This window comes from Triticum aestivum, chromosome 2D (genome assembly GCF_018294505.1).
Source record: "Triticum aestivum cultivar Chinese Spring chromosome 2D, IWGSC CS RefSeq v2.1, whole genome shotgun sequence".
Taxonomy (NCBI): domain Eukaryota; kingdom Viridiplantae; phylum Streptophyta; class Magnoliopsida; order Poales; family Poaceae; genus Triticum; species Triticum aestivum.
This window is the reverse complement of record NC_057799.1, coordinates 11587806-11601953: the sequence shown is the minus strand read 5'-3', so window position 1 is coordinate 11601953 and position 14148 is coordinate 11587806.

Genomic DNA, 14148 nt, shown 5'->3' with positions numbered 1-14148 from the left:
ACAGAAAAGAAATAAGATAAAAAAAACAAAAGGAAACTAAAATCCAAAAAAAAGACAAAAGGCCCCCCTGGCCAACTGGGCCAACGGCCCAGCCGGCCCCTCACCCCTGCTTAACCCCCCGACCCCAAACCCTAACCTATCCCCATCTCCCCCAGATCCCCCACGACCCCCACTCTCTCCCTCCCCACTCGCTTGGATCGGGGAGGAGCCCGATCCCGTGCCTCCGCCGCAGGCGCCCCTCCCCGGCCCGGCCCCAGCCGCGCCGCCCGAAGCCACCGCCCGCCTCTCCGACTCCTCCCGCACGCCCCGTTCCCCCCCGCGACTTGACGCCGTCGCCCATCGCCCCTGACGCCGCCTGGAGGACCACATCGCCGGGGCCCCACCCGCTCGTCGTCGCCGTGCACCACCACCGCCGCCGTCCTCTCCGTCACCGAACCACCGCCGTACTCGTCGCGCTCGACGCCTCGTCCGCCGTCGCCCGAAGGCCTCCCCATCGACGGACGACCCCGCCGCCGCTGCTCGTCAACGCTGCCTCGACGCCGCCGCCCGGTGCCGCCTCGGGTCGCCTGCCCCTACGCCGACGCGACCTCGCCACGACGTCGCCGATCGCCTCCCCGGCCCCACCCGAGCCCACTGCCGCTCCCCTACGCTCCGCTGTGAGCGCCGCCCGTTTCCCCCTTCTCCCTTCTCCCCGTCGTCGTCCGGCACGCCCTGGCCGCGCCCGGCTCGCCCCTCTGTCGTCCGCGTCTCACGTCGCAGTTGCTCGCACCGCGAGCACGCCTCGCCGCCGGCGTCAGCCTCCGCATGGCCTTGCCCCCCTCCTACGGCTGCCCCCACGACGCTTGGCCCTGCAGCCGTTCCTGCCGGCTGCCGGCGCCCCGACGCGCCTCGCCTCGCCTCGCACCGGGGCGGGTTCGGCCTCCGCCCGGGGCAGCGCCCGTTAGTCGTGCCCGCTCCAGTGGCCTTTGTGCCACTGGCAGCTGGGGCCCCTCCCCTAAAAAAAAGGAAATGTAAAAATATATATTAATAAGAATAATTAATTAGTTAAACACTTAATTAACTTAAGTAATCTTGTTTAATTAAATTAATTAATTAGATAGCCTAGCTAATTAGCTAATTAACCTAATGTGACAATGACATGTGGGTCCACTTTAACCCTATTGACCAGTCAATAGTTGACTGGTCAACTGCTGACTGGACCTCCCTTGGCCCACTTGTCATCCTCTGTGTACACTTCTGTGTACACAGAACTGGGTGCCCATAGTCAGTTTAATATTTATTTTCGAATTATAATAAATTCAGAAGATTGTTTAAATCTTTGAAAAATCATAGTAAATTAACCGTAACTCGGATCAAAAACTTTGTACATGAAAGTTGCTCAGAACGACGAGACGAATCCGGATACGCAGTCCGTTCGTCCACCACACCTCCCTAACCTATTGAACTCGCAACTTTCCCCCTCCGGTCCATCTGTCCGAAAACGCAAAACATCGGGAATACTTTCCCGGATGTTCCCCCCCTTCGCCGGTACCACCTACTGTCGCGTTAGGACACACCTCGCACTACTCATTGTCATGTCACGCATCGTCATGTTTATGTTTGCATTGTATTTAATGTTTCTTCCCCCTCTTCTCTCCGGTAGACTACGAGACCGACACTGCTGCTGCCCAGTTCGACTACGGAGTGGACGACCCCTCCTACTTGCCAGAGCAACCAGGCAAGCCCCCCCTTGATCACCAGATATCGCCTATTCCTTCTCTATACTGCTTGCATTAGAGTAGTGTAGCATGTTACTGCTTTCGGTTAATCCTATACTGATGCATAGCCTGTCATTGTTGCTACAGTTGTTACCCTTACCTGCTATCCTACTGCTTAGTATAGGATGCTAGTGTTCCATCAGTGGCCCTACACTCTTGTCCGTCTGCCATGCTATATTACTAGGCCGTGATCACTTCGGGAGGTGATCACGGGTATATCCTATATACATTATATACATGACACATGTGGTGACTAAAGTCGGGTCGGCTCGAGGAGTACCCGCAAGTGATTCTGATGAGGGGGCTGAAAGGACAGGTGGCTCCACCCCGGTAGAGGTGGGCCTGGGTTCCTGACGGCCCCCGACTGTTACTTTATGGCGGAGCGACAGGGCAGGTTGAGACCACCTAGGAGAGAGGTGGGCCTGGCCCTGGTCGGCGTTCGCGGATACTTAACACGCTTAACGAGATCTTGGTATTTGATCTGAGTCTGGCCATTTGGTCTATACGCACTAACCATCTACGCGGGAGTAGTTATGGGTATCCCGACGTCGTGGTATCAGCCGAAGCTCTTTTGACGTCAGCGACTGAGTGGCGCGCGCCGCATTGGACCGTAAGCTCGCGCTTGTATTAAGGGGGCTAGGTCTGCTTCCGGCCGCGTACGCAACGTGCAGGTGTGCATAGGGCGATGGGCCCAGACCCCTGCGCGCATAGGTTTAGACCGGCGTGCTGACCTCTCTGTTGAGCCTAGGTGGGGCTGCGACGTGTTGATCTTACGAGGCCGGGCATGACCCAGAAAAGTGTGTCCGGCCAAATGGGATCGAGCGTGTTGGGTTATGTGGTGCACCCCTGCAGGGAAGTTTATCTATTCGAATAGCCGTGTCCCTCGGTAAAAGGACGACCCGGAGTTGTACCTTGACCTTATGACAACTAGAACTGGATACTGAATAAAATACACCCTTCCAAGTGCCAGATACAACCCGGTGATCGCTCTCTAACAGGGCGACGAGGAGGGGATCGCCGGGTAGGATTATGCTATGCGATGCTACTTGGAGGACTTCAATCTACTCTCTTCTACATGCTGCAAGATGGAGATGGCCAGAAGCGTAGTCTTCGACAGGACTAGCTATCCCCCTCTTATTCTGGCATTCTGCAGTTCAGTCCACTGATATGGCCCTTTACACATATACCCATGCATATGTAGTGTAGCTCCTTGCTTGCGAGTACTTTGGATGAGTACTCACGGTTGCTTTCTCCCTCTTTTCCCCTTTCTTTCTATACTGGATTGTCGCAACCAGATGCTGGAGTCCAGGAGCCAGACGCACCGTCGACGACGCACCTACGACACTGGAGGTGCCTACTACTACGTGCAGGCCGCTGACGACGACCAGGAGTAGTTAGGAGGATCCCAGGCAGGAGGCCTGCGCCTCGTTCGATCTGTATCCCAGTTTGTGCTAGCCTTGTTAAGGCAAACTTGTTTAACTTATGTCTGTACTCAGATATCGTTGCTTCCGCTGACTCGTCTATGATCAAGCACTTGTATTCGAGCCCTCGAGGCCCCTGGCTTGTACTATGATGCTTGTATGACTTATTTATGTTGTAGAGTTGTGTTGTGATATCTTCCCGTGAGTCCCTGACCTTGATCGTACACATTTGCGTGCATGATTAGTGTACGGTCAAATCGGGGGCGTCACAAGTTGGTATCGAGAGCCGACTGCCTGTAGGAATCCCCCTTTCCAACTCCTTGGCCGAAGTCGAGTCTAGTCGTTGAAAAACTTTTACTAACATGGCCGTGTGGCTTACGGGCCCACGTCGCCATTGGGTGGTATTAGGATCTTTTACTCCTTGTCTATACTCTGGGACTCTAATCTCTCTTCTATTCGGGTTAAGTGAATTTTGCTAAATCTAACATTAGGATCTCGTTATCGCTTTCACCCGGACAGCCCCTTATTACTGATGACCGTCTGCTGCACGTGAAGACCCTGAAGATACTCCCCGCTGATAACCCGAGAACTTGTGTTCATCGCTTTTGCTATGGATAACCGCGTATACTCGCCATTCATACAATGTTCCCAGTTGATCTTGTTATTACAAGATACCCCGAAATTATCTCTGTTGTTCCGAGAATCTTTGAGCTTACTGCCTTGCTATTCTTTGTCACCTGAATACCCCTACGGATAATTCTCGCACTTACCGAGTTTCCGCTCATCCCCAGTGGATTCAAGTATATCACAAAAGTGTTCAGAATACCATTCGATCTTTCGAAAATCCTCAGGAGCCTATTGCTCTTGAAATTCTTGCTTACTAGCATTATGATTAATCCCATAAGTCTCGAAATCTTATTGGCACCCCCTGTCATTATCTTTTTGAGTCCATTGATTCAATATGTTGCGAATGCTCGCAATCCTCAATCAGATCCTAGAATTCATCCTTCCGGCTCAGACATCATTTTTAACATGAGCTGGATCTCGACCAATCAAATCGTCATCGATTGTACCCCTAAGGCTATTCAACTTATCCATCCCTAATCAGAGCATTGCTTCTGATCCCTTGTCTTGGAATTCATAATTCCTTTGCATTTGAGCTTTTGAGTTATTCAGTTGTTTCTATAATCTGATCTCCTTGCATTCTTTCTTCCTCTGGTTGAGTACTGATGCTCACATCAGATCCCTTGTGGACCACCAGACCCTTTTGTCGGATTTTATCCGACAATGTCCTCCATATTAAATAAGCTGGTGAGCTTTTCCTCGGATACATGATGCCTTTGGTAAATTGTATCCTCTGCTTTGTGAACCATGCTCTACTTTCGAGCTTGTATTAATTACTCCGAAGTTCATGGTATATGTTCTAAGAAGCCCCGATGGATTGAACCTATGCCTTCCTTAATATGTGTGAACTCGAAAGTTTTCACGAGTCATACTCTCCTGGTATTTTGCCATATAAAATTTCAACACTACAACTTCATCGAACGCGAGAAGTAAATGAAAGGATATGCATTGGAGAAGTGGGAGTCGACCTTGAACTTTGTGTTCATGCCCATGGACACGATGTAGATCTTATCATTAAAAGCTTCTCTTAAATTAATTATTCCCTTGGTATAAGTTCATCTTATATCTGGGATCTGGCCTTTTGCAATCGTGGTTCCGACCATGTTCTCCTTTAAATACCATTTCTTGGACAAGTTAAATCACTTGTCTTCTGCAGGTCAATACGCCTGCCCAACCTCTATTATGATCTACCTTTGAGTATTACCCCTGGTATCTCGAGGATATCTTACCATTGCACTACATCTTATAAACTTTGATGAAGTACTACCTTACCTTGTCTTTGTCACTTCATGGGCTCTGGGTTGTTTGTCAACCGAGAACACCGAATAGTGAATCAAGTCCGCACTCCGATTCAATAACTCTAAGTAATTTTCGTTGCATACGAGTTTAATAATCATTTAAGTCATTCCTAGCCTGATCGGCTATATCATTAGCGTGCTAAATTTTAACTGTGCTACCTGGTCCTTAACCCCGGAGCACAACTTTCGATGATGAGCTAAGCTTACGCCGATCTTCCTCTCATACCATTTCACCTTGAACAACAAGCTTGATTTCAAGCTTGTGTCCTACCCATGGTTCCAATAACCGTCTGCTCCATCACTTCTTTGACTTGATGTCGTCGCTGATTGATTACATCTTCATGAAATCTCTCGACAAATATGTCGTGATTATCATCAACCTTATGTGCTCTTCCAGGATATCGATTGAGTTCATGATGAGAAATACCATCCTTGCCCTCGATGATCTATGTTATCATCGACCACTTTATTGCCTTCCCACCAACACAAGCTTGTTCGTGTTTGGTGTTATACCTTGAGTTCCTTGCTATCCAGCAATTGTTCTTCTTTACCTTGGAGTATTACCATCTTTTATGTCAAGTATGTCGTAAGAATTTCACCACCTCGCATGACATCTTGGTACAGTGATACTTCTCCCCATCACCATTCTTTCTTGGTCCCCGTGTTGTTTCTAAAAGGAATACCAACAAATGGTCTGTGATGTGTAAATTCTAAACTTCTAGCAACCCTATTGCTTTGAAGTCATTGGTCTATAGTTTCATTCTACGTCTATGGCTTAATGAATCATCATTCGAACATTGATTGTGCTACCTAGCCCATATTTCGGGTGCACATTTCAACCAATGTTTAACTGTGTATGTTTTCCTCGAGCATACATCATTAAGTCATTCGATCTAGCTAATGTTATCTCCTTGTTCACATAGTGGTGGAAATCCATCTTTTGGAAATCTCAATGGATTGTCGCTGAGTCAATCAGTCACCTCCTCACCTCTCCTTGATTTAATTACGAACCCTTGTTCGGAACTCGCTTCCATAGTTCATCTCCCGAGAATCTTCGATGTCGTTTCGACAATTTGTGTTGCACCTTTTCTTCTCAGGGATCCTAAGTCTGAGTTATCCTGACATCAATCAGATCTGAATCTCGGTCAGATATGATGGTTGGAACATATTTCCAAGAGTTATAACATTGGCCTATTTATGACCCGGTAAGGTGATGTCATGCCTAACACACCTGGCTGGAGGACCTATTTTAAAGTTTCCTTTTTGGCAAGGTTAGTCATTCTTCCGTGAGGAAATTGTAAGACTTATTCTATAGGTTGTTCCTGATGGATCCTTTTTATTTCCAAAGTCTGATCTTCACCTGTTGACCATGTCAATGCTATCTCGAAGCATGTCTATGGTACTCCGATTTTCAACAGGAACATTTGAAGCCCAATGCTAAATGTTTCCTGCTCAATTATCCAAACACCGCTGTATGGGTAATGTCATGAAATTTCCCTCCCCTTACCTAAAGGATTTTCTACATTATATCCTGTCGTGGATATCATGTTCTGCTTGCCCTTGGGAAGGATATACCCCTGAAAGGCATGTTTAAACACATTTTCCTTTCCATTGTTCTGTTTAATTTGATAATCATAATTTCCTTTCCATTGTTTGGTTTAACCTTTCTTGTGGTCTATATGATCTAAGCAGTAATATTCTCCTGCTTATGTAAACACCTCGGTGTACAATTCTGTCAGCAAGCCCCTGTTACTATTGTTGGTGACATTTCGGTAACCACCGATGGACGAGAACTTTGCCTAATGGTCCGCCTCGTTTCAACGAGCAGGAAAATGTTTCTCTTCGTCCCTCGCCCTTGGTACCGACGATGTTGCTGACATATAACTGACATGCTACCCTCTGACATGCCTTGCTATCATGATCGAGCAAGATGTCACCGCCCTTCCTACTTTTAACCCACATGGTGGGCCCATAACCCACAGTTCCACATGATCGAAACCTGACTCTCCTGTGCACCCCCTGTTCCCAAATTTATTCATCGCGCGTGGCCTCGTATGTAATTCACGGACCATCGTCCTACTGATCTATACTGGCATCAGACATAATACTTATTCCCGTTGCTCAGAATCCTTCAGGCATCAAACGATTGCCTGCCCGCTCGAAACTTCCCCACGATACCTCCTTACTTTACTCTCGATATTGTCTTAAATTTCCATTCGAGAGTTACTTTCCGCCACCTTTCCCCATGTTATCAACCAGATAGTCAATCGTTCAGAGGCCTATTATTCCGAAGTTACCCCTTGTCCTTCGTAAGTACGATGGAGTTCCCGAAGGAAGGATGCCAGCTTCATCATGATGACGTGAAGCAGGAAAATGAAGACATCAACGTAATGGATCAACCGCTTCGAGAAGAGCAACCAAGACCATGAACACTCCGTAGAATTTCGTAACCCGAACCTTCCCCCTTTACTTCCCTCTTAAATCTCGGGACGAGATTTCTTGTAGTGGAGGAGAATTGTGACGCCCGGATAATTAGGCTACAGTAATCCCACGTTAATGATGCCACGTCACCACGGTTACTGTTGTTAATCTCGTGTTAGTTCAAAATCGATTCAAAATTCAAACTTAAAATAAAGTCAAACGGTAAAGATTTTCAAATATTAAAAATAAAATGTTGAAGTGTTGCCAAATAATGCATAGGTAATTATTGTGGAGAAACCACACTTTTATAAAATGTTTAAAGGCTCTAAAGTAATTAAAACAGCAGCTATGACAATTAATTAAATGCCTTTTAAAAATAATAATAATGCAAACTATTTTAATTAGGTTTCAAACTTTTTGGGGCAGTAGAATAAATTATAACATTAATTTAGGAGTTGTATTTATATTTTATAAAACAGAAATTAAAAGAATAAAACAGAAAAGAAATAAGATACAAAAAAAACAAAAGGAAACTAAAATCCAAAAAAAAAGACAAAAGGCCCCCCTGGCCAACTGGGCCAACGGCCCAGCCGGCCCCTCACCCCTGCTTAACCCCCCGACCACAAACCCTAACCTATCCCCATCTCCCCCAGATCCCCCACGACCCCCCACTCTCTCCCTCCCCACTCGCTTGGATCGGGGAGGAGCCCGATCCCGTGCCTCCGCCGCAGGCGCCCCTCCCCGGCCCAGCCCCAGCCGCGCCGCCCGAAGCCACCGCCCGCCTCTCCGACTCCTCCCGCACGCCCCGTCCCCCCCCCCCCCCGCGACTTGACGCCGTCGCCCATCGCCCCTGACGCCGCCTGGAGGACCACATCGCCGGGGCCCCACCCGCTTGTCGTCGCCGTGCACCACCACCGCCACCGTCCTCTCCGTCACCGAACCGCCGCCATACTCGTCGCGCTCGACGCCTCGTCCGCCGTCGCCCGAAGGCCTCCCCATCGACGGACGACCCCGCCGCCGCTGCTCGTCAACGCTGCCTCGACGCCGCCGCCCGGTGCCGCCTCGGGTCGCCTGCCCCTACGCCGACGCGACCTCGCCATGACGTCGCCGACCGCCTCCCCGGCCCCACCCGAGCCCACTGCCGCTCCCCTACGCTCCGCTGTGAGCGCCGCCCGTTTCCCCCTTCTCCCTTCTCGCCGTCGTCGTTCGGCGCGCCCTGGCCGCGCCCGGCTCGCCCCTCTGTCGTCCGCGTCTCACGTCGCTGTTGCTCGCACCGCGAGCACGCCTCGCCGCCGGCGTCAGCCTCCGCATGGCCTTGCCCCCCCTCCTATGGCTGCCCCCACGACGCTTGGTCCTGCAGCCGTTCCTGCCGGCTGCCGGCGCCCCGACGCGCCTCGCCTCGCCTCGCACCGGGGCGGGTTCGGCCTCCGCCCGGGGCAGCGCCCGTTAGCCGTGCCCGCTCCAGTGGCCTTTGTGCCACTGGCAGCTGGGGCCCTCCCCTAAAAAAAAGGAAATGTAAAAATATATATTAATAAGAATAATTAATTAGTTAAACACTTAATTAACTTAAGTAATCTTGTTTAATTAAATTAATTAATTAGATAGCCTAGCTAATTAGCTAATTAACCTAATGTGACAATGACATGTGGGTCCACTTTAACCCTATTGACCAGTCAACAGTTGACTGGTCAACTGCTGACTGGACCTCCCCTGGCCCACTTGTCATCCTCTGTGTACACTTCTGTGTACACAGAACTGGGTGCCCATAGCAATTTAATATTTATTTTCGAATTATAATAAATTCAGAAGATTGTTTAAATCTTTGAAAAATCATAGTAAATTAACCGTAACTCGGATCGAAAAACTTTGTACATGAAAGTTGCTCAGAACGACGAGACGAATCCGGATACGCAGTCCGTTCGTCCACCACACCTCCCTAACCTATTGAACTCGCAACTTTCCCCCTCCGGTCCATCTGTCCGAAAACGCAAAACATCGGGAATACTTTCCCGGATGTCCCCCCCCCTTCGCCGGTACCACCTACTGTCGCGTTAGGACACACCTCGCACTGCTCATTGTCATGTCACGCATCGTCATGTTTATGTTTGCATTGTATTTACTGTTTCTTCCCCCTCTTCTCTCCGGTAGACTACGAGACCGACACTGCTGCTGCCCAGTTCGACTACGGAGTGGACGACCCCTCCTACTTGCCAGAGCAACCAGGCAAGCCCCCCCCTTGATCACCAGATATCGCCTATTCTTCTCTATACTGCTTGCATTAGAGTAGTGTAGCATGTTACTGCTTTCGGTTAATCCTATCCTGATGCATAGCCTGTCATTGTTGCTACAGTTGTTACCCTTACCTGCTATCCTACAGCTTAGTATAGGATGCTAGTGTTCCATCAGTGGCCCTACACTCTTGTCCGTCTGCCATGCTATACTACTGGGCCGTGATCACTTCGGGAGGTGATCACGGGTATATACTATATACATTATATACATGACACATGTGGTGATTAAAGTCGGGTCGGCTCGAGGAGTACCCGCAAGTGATTCTGATGAGGGGGCTGAAAGGACAGGTGGCTCCACCCCGGTAGAGGTGGGCCTGGGTTCCTGACGGCCCCGACTGTTACTTTATGGCGGAGCGACAGGGCAGGTTCATACCACCTGGGAGAGAGGTGGGCCTGGCCCTGGTCGGCGTTCGCAGATACTTAACACGCTTAACGAGATCTTGGTATTTGATCTGAGTCTGGCCATTTGGTCTATACGCACTAACCATCTACGCGGGAGTAGTTATGGGTATCCCGACGTCGTGGTATCAGCCGAAGCTCTTTTGACGTCAGCGACTGAGTGGCGCGCGCCGCATTGGACCGTAAGCTCGCGCTTGTATTAAGGGGGCTAGGTCTGCTTCCGGCCGCGTACGCAACGTGCAGGTGTGCATAGGGCGATGGGCCCAGACCCCTGCGCGCATAGGTTTAGACCGGCGTGCTGACCTCTCTGTTGAGCCTAGGTGGGGCTGCGACGTGTTGATCTTACGAGGCCGGGCATGACCCAGAAAAGTGTGTCCGGCCAAATGGGATCGAGCGTGTTGGGTTATGTGGTGCACCCCTGCAGGGAAGTTTATCTATTCGAATAGCCGTGTCCCTCGGTAAAAGGACGACCCGGAGTTGTACCTTGACCTTATGACAACTAGAACTGGATACTGAATAAAATACACCCTTCCAAGTGCCAGATACAACCCGGTGATCGCTCTCTAACAGGGCGACGAGGAGGGGATCGCCGGGTAGGATTATGCTATGCGATGCTACTTGGTGAACTTACCATCTACCCTCTTCTACATGCTGCAAGATGGAGGTGGCTAGAAGCGTAGTCTTCGACAGGATTAGCTATCCCCCTCTTATTCTGGCATTCTGCAGTTCAGTCCACTGATATGCCCCTTTACACATATACCCATGCATATGTAGTGTAGCTCCTTGCTTGCGAGTACTTTGGATGAGTACTCACGGTTGCTTCTCTCCCTCTTTTCCCCCTTTCCTTTCTATCTGGTTGTCGCAACCAGATGTTGGAGTACAGGAGCCAGACGCCACCATCGACGACGACACCTACGACACTGGAGGTGCCTACTACTACGTGCAGGCCGCTGACGACGACCAGGAGTAGTTAGGAGGATCCCAGGCAGGAGGCCTGCGCCTCGTTCGATCTGTATCCCAGTTTGTGCCAGCCTTCTTAAGGCAAACTTGTTTAAGTTATGTCTGTACTCAGATATCGTTGCTTCCGCTGACTCGTCTATGATCGAGCACTTGTATTCGAGCCCTCGAGGCCCCTGGCTTCTACTATGATGCTTGTATGACTTATTTATGTTGTAGAGTTGTGTTGTGATATCTTCCCGTGAGTCCCTGACCTTGATCGTACACATTTGCGTGCATGATTAGTGTACGGTCAAATCAGGGGCGTCACACCAAGGTATCAATCCAGTAGGAGGCTCCTCAAAAGTCCCACGCACCTACACAAACAAACAAAGAACTCGCAACCAACGCAATATAGGGGTTGTCAATCCCTTCACGGCCACTTGCGAAAGTGAGATCTGATAGAGATAATATGATAAGATAAATATATTTTTGGTATTTAATAATATAGATTGGAAAAGTAAAGATACGAATAAAAGTAAATAGCAAACTTATATGATAAAAGATAGACCCGGGGGCCATAGGTTTCACTAGTGGCTTCTCTCAAGATAGCATAAGTATTACGGTGGGTGAACAACTTACTGTCGAGCAATTGATAGAAAAGCGAATAATTATGAGATTATCTAGGCATGATCATGTATATAGGCATCACGTCCGTGACAAGTAGATCGAAACGATTCTGCATCTACTACTATTACTCCACACATCGACCGCTATCCAGCATGCATCTAGAGTATTAAGTTCATAAGAACAGAGTAACACATTAAGAAAGATGACATGATGTAGAGGGATAAACTCATGCAATATGATATAAACCCCATCTTTTTATCCTCGATGGCAACAATACAATACGTGCCTTGTTGCCCCTGCTGTCACTGGGAAAGGACACCGCAAGATTGAACCCAAAGCTAAGCACTTCTCCCATTGCAAGAAAGATCAATCTAGTAGGCCAAACCAAACTGATAATCCAAAGAGACTTGCAAAGATAACTTAATCACACATAAAAGAATTCAGAGGAGATTCAAATATTTCTCATAGATAAACTTGATCATAAACCCACAATTCATCGGATCTCGACAAACACACCACAAAAAGAGTTACATCGAATAGACCTCCAAGAAGATCGAGGAGAACTTTGTATTGAGATTCAAAGAGAGAGAAGAAGCCATCTAGCTAATAACTATGGACCCAAAGGTCTGTGGTAAACTACTCACAACTCATCGAACTAGCTATGGTGTTGATGTAGAAGCCCTCCGTGGTTGATTCCCCCTTCGGCGGAGCGCCGGCGAAGGCTCCAAGATGGGATCTCGCGGATACAGAAGGTTACGGTGGTGGAAATAGTTTTTCGTGGTCGCCTCTGATGTTTTCGGAGTACGTGGGTATATATAGGAGGAAGAAGTAGGTCGGTGGACGCCCGAGGGGCCCACGAGACAGGGGGCGCGCCCACCAAGGAAGGGCGCGCCCTCCACCCTCGTGGCCTCCTCGATTGCGTCTTGACGTGCACTCCAAGTCCTCTGGATCACGTTCGTTCCAAAAATCACGCTCCCGAAGGTTTCATTCCGTTTGGACTCCTTTTGATATTCCTTTTGTTCGAAATACTGAAATAGGCAGAAAACAGCAATACGGGCTGGGCCTCCGGTTAGTAGGTTAGTCCCAAAAATGATATAAAAGTGTAAAGTAAAGCCCATAAACATCCAAAACAGGTAATATAATAGCATGGAACAATAAAAAATTATAGATACGTTGGAGAGGTATCACTGCTCCGGTCCGTCCTCGGTGGGTGTGTCGGCTGGCTCGGGATGGAGTCAGAGCTCGCGTACTACCGCTCCAGGCCACCGCCGCAGTTCTTGATAACCCACAAGTGTAGGGGATCGCAACAGCTTTCGAGGGTAGAGTATTCAACCCAAATTTATTGATTCGACACAAGGGGAGCCAAATAATATTCTCAAGTATTAGCAGTTGAGTTGTCAATTCAACCACACCTGGATAACTTAGTATCTGCAGCAAAGTATTTAGTAGCAAAGTAATATGATAGTAATGGTAGCGATAGCAAAAGTAATATTTTTGGGTTTTATAGTGATTGTAACAATAGCAACGGAAAAGTAAATAAGCAAAGCACAATATGTGAAAAGCTCATAGGCATTGGATCAATGATGGATAAGTATGTCGGATGCGATTCCTCATGCAATAGTTATAACCTAGGGTGACACAGAACTAGCTCCAGTTCATCAATGTAATGTAGGCATGTATTCCGAATATAGTCATACGTGCTTATGGAAAAGAACTTGCATGCCATCTTTTTTCCTACCCTCCCGTGGCAGCGGGGTCCTAATGGAAACTAAGGGATATTAAGGCCTCCTTTTAATAGAGTACTGGAACAAAGCATTAACACTTAGTGAATACATGAACTCCTCAAACTACGGTCATCACCGAGAAGTATCCCGATTATTGTCACTTCGGGGTTGTCGGATCATAACACATAATAGGTGACTATAGACTTGCAAGATAGGATCAAGAACTCGCATATATTCATGAAAACATAATAGGTTCAGATCTGAAATCATGGCACTCGGGCCCTAGTGACAAGCATTAAGCATAGCAAAGTCATAGCAACATCAATCTCAGAACATAGTGGATACTAGGGATCAAATCCTAACAAAACTAACTCGATTACATGATAAATCTCATCCAACCCATCACCGTCCAGCAAGCCTACGATGGAATTACTCACGCACGGTGGTGAGCATCATGAAATTGGTGATGGAGGATGGTTGATGATGACGACGACGACGAATCTCCCTCTTCGGAGCCCCGAACGGACTCCAGATCAGCCCTCCCCGAGAGTGATTAGGGCTTGACGGCGGCTCCGTATCGTAAAACGCGATGAAACTTTCTCTCTGATTTTTTTCTCCGCGAAACGGAATATATAGAGTTGGAGTTG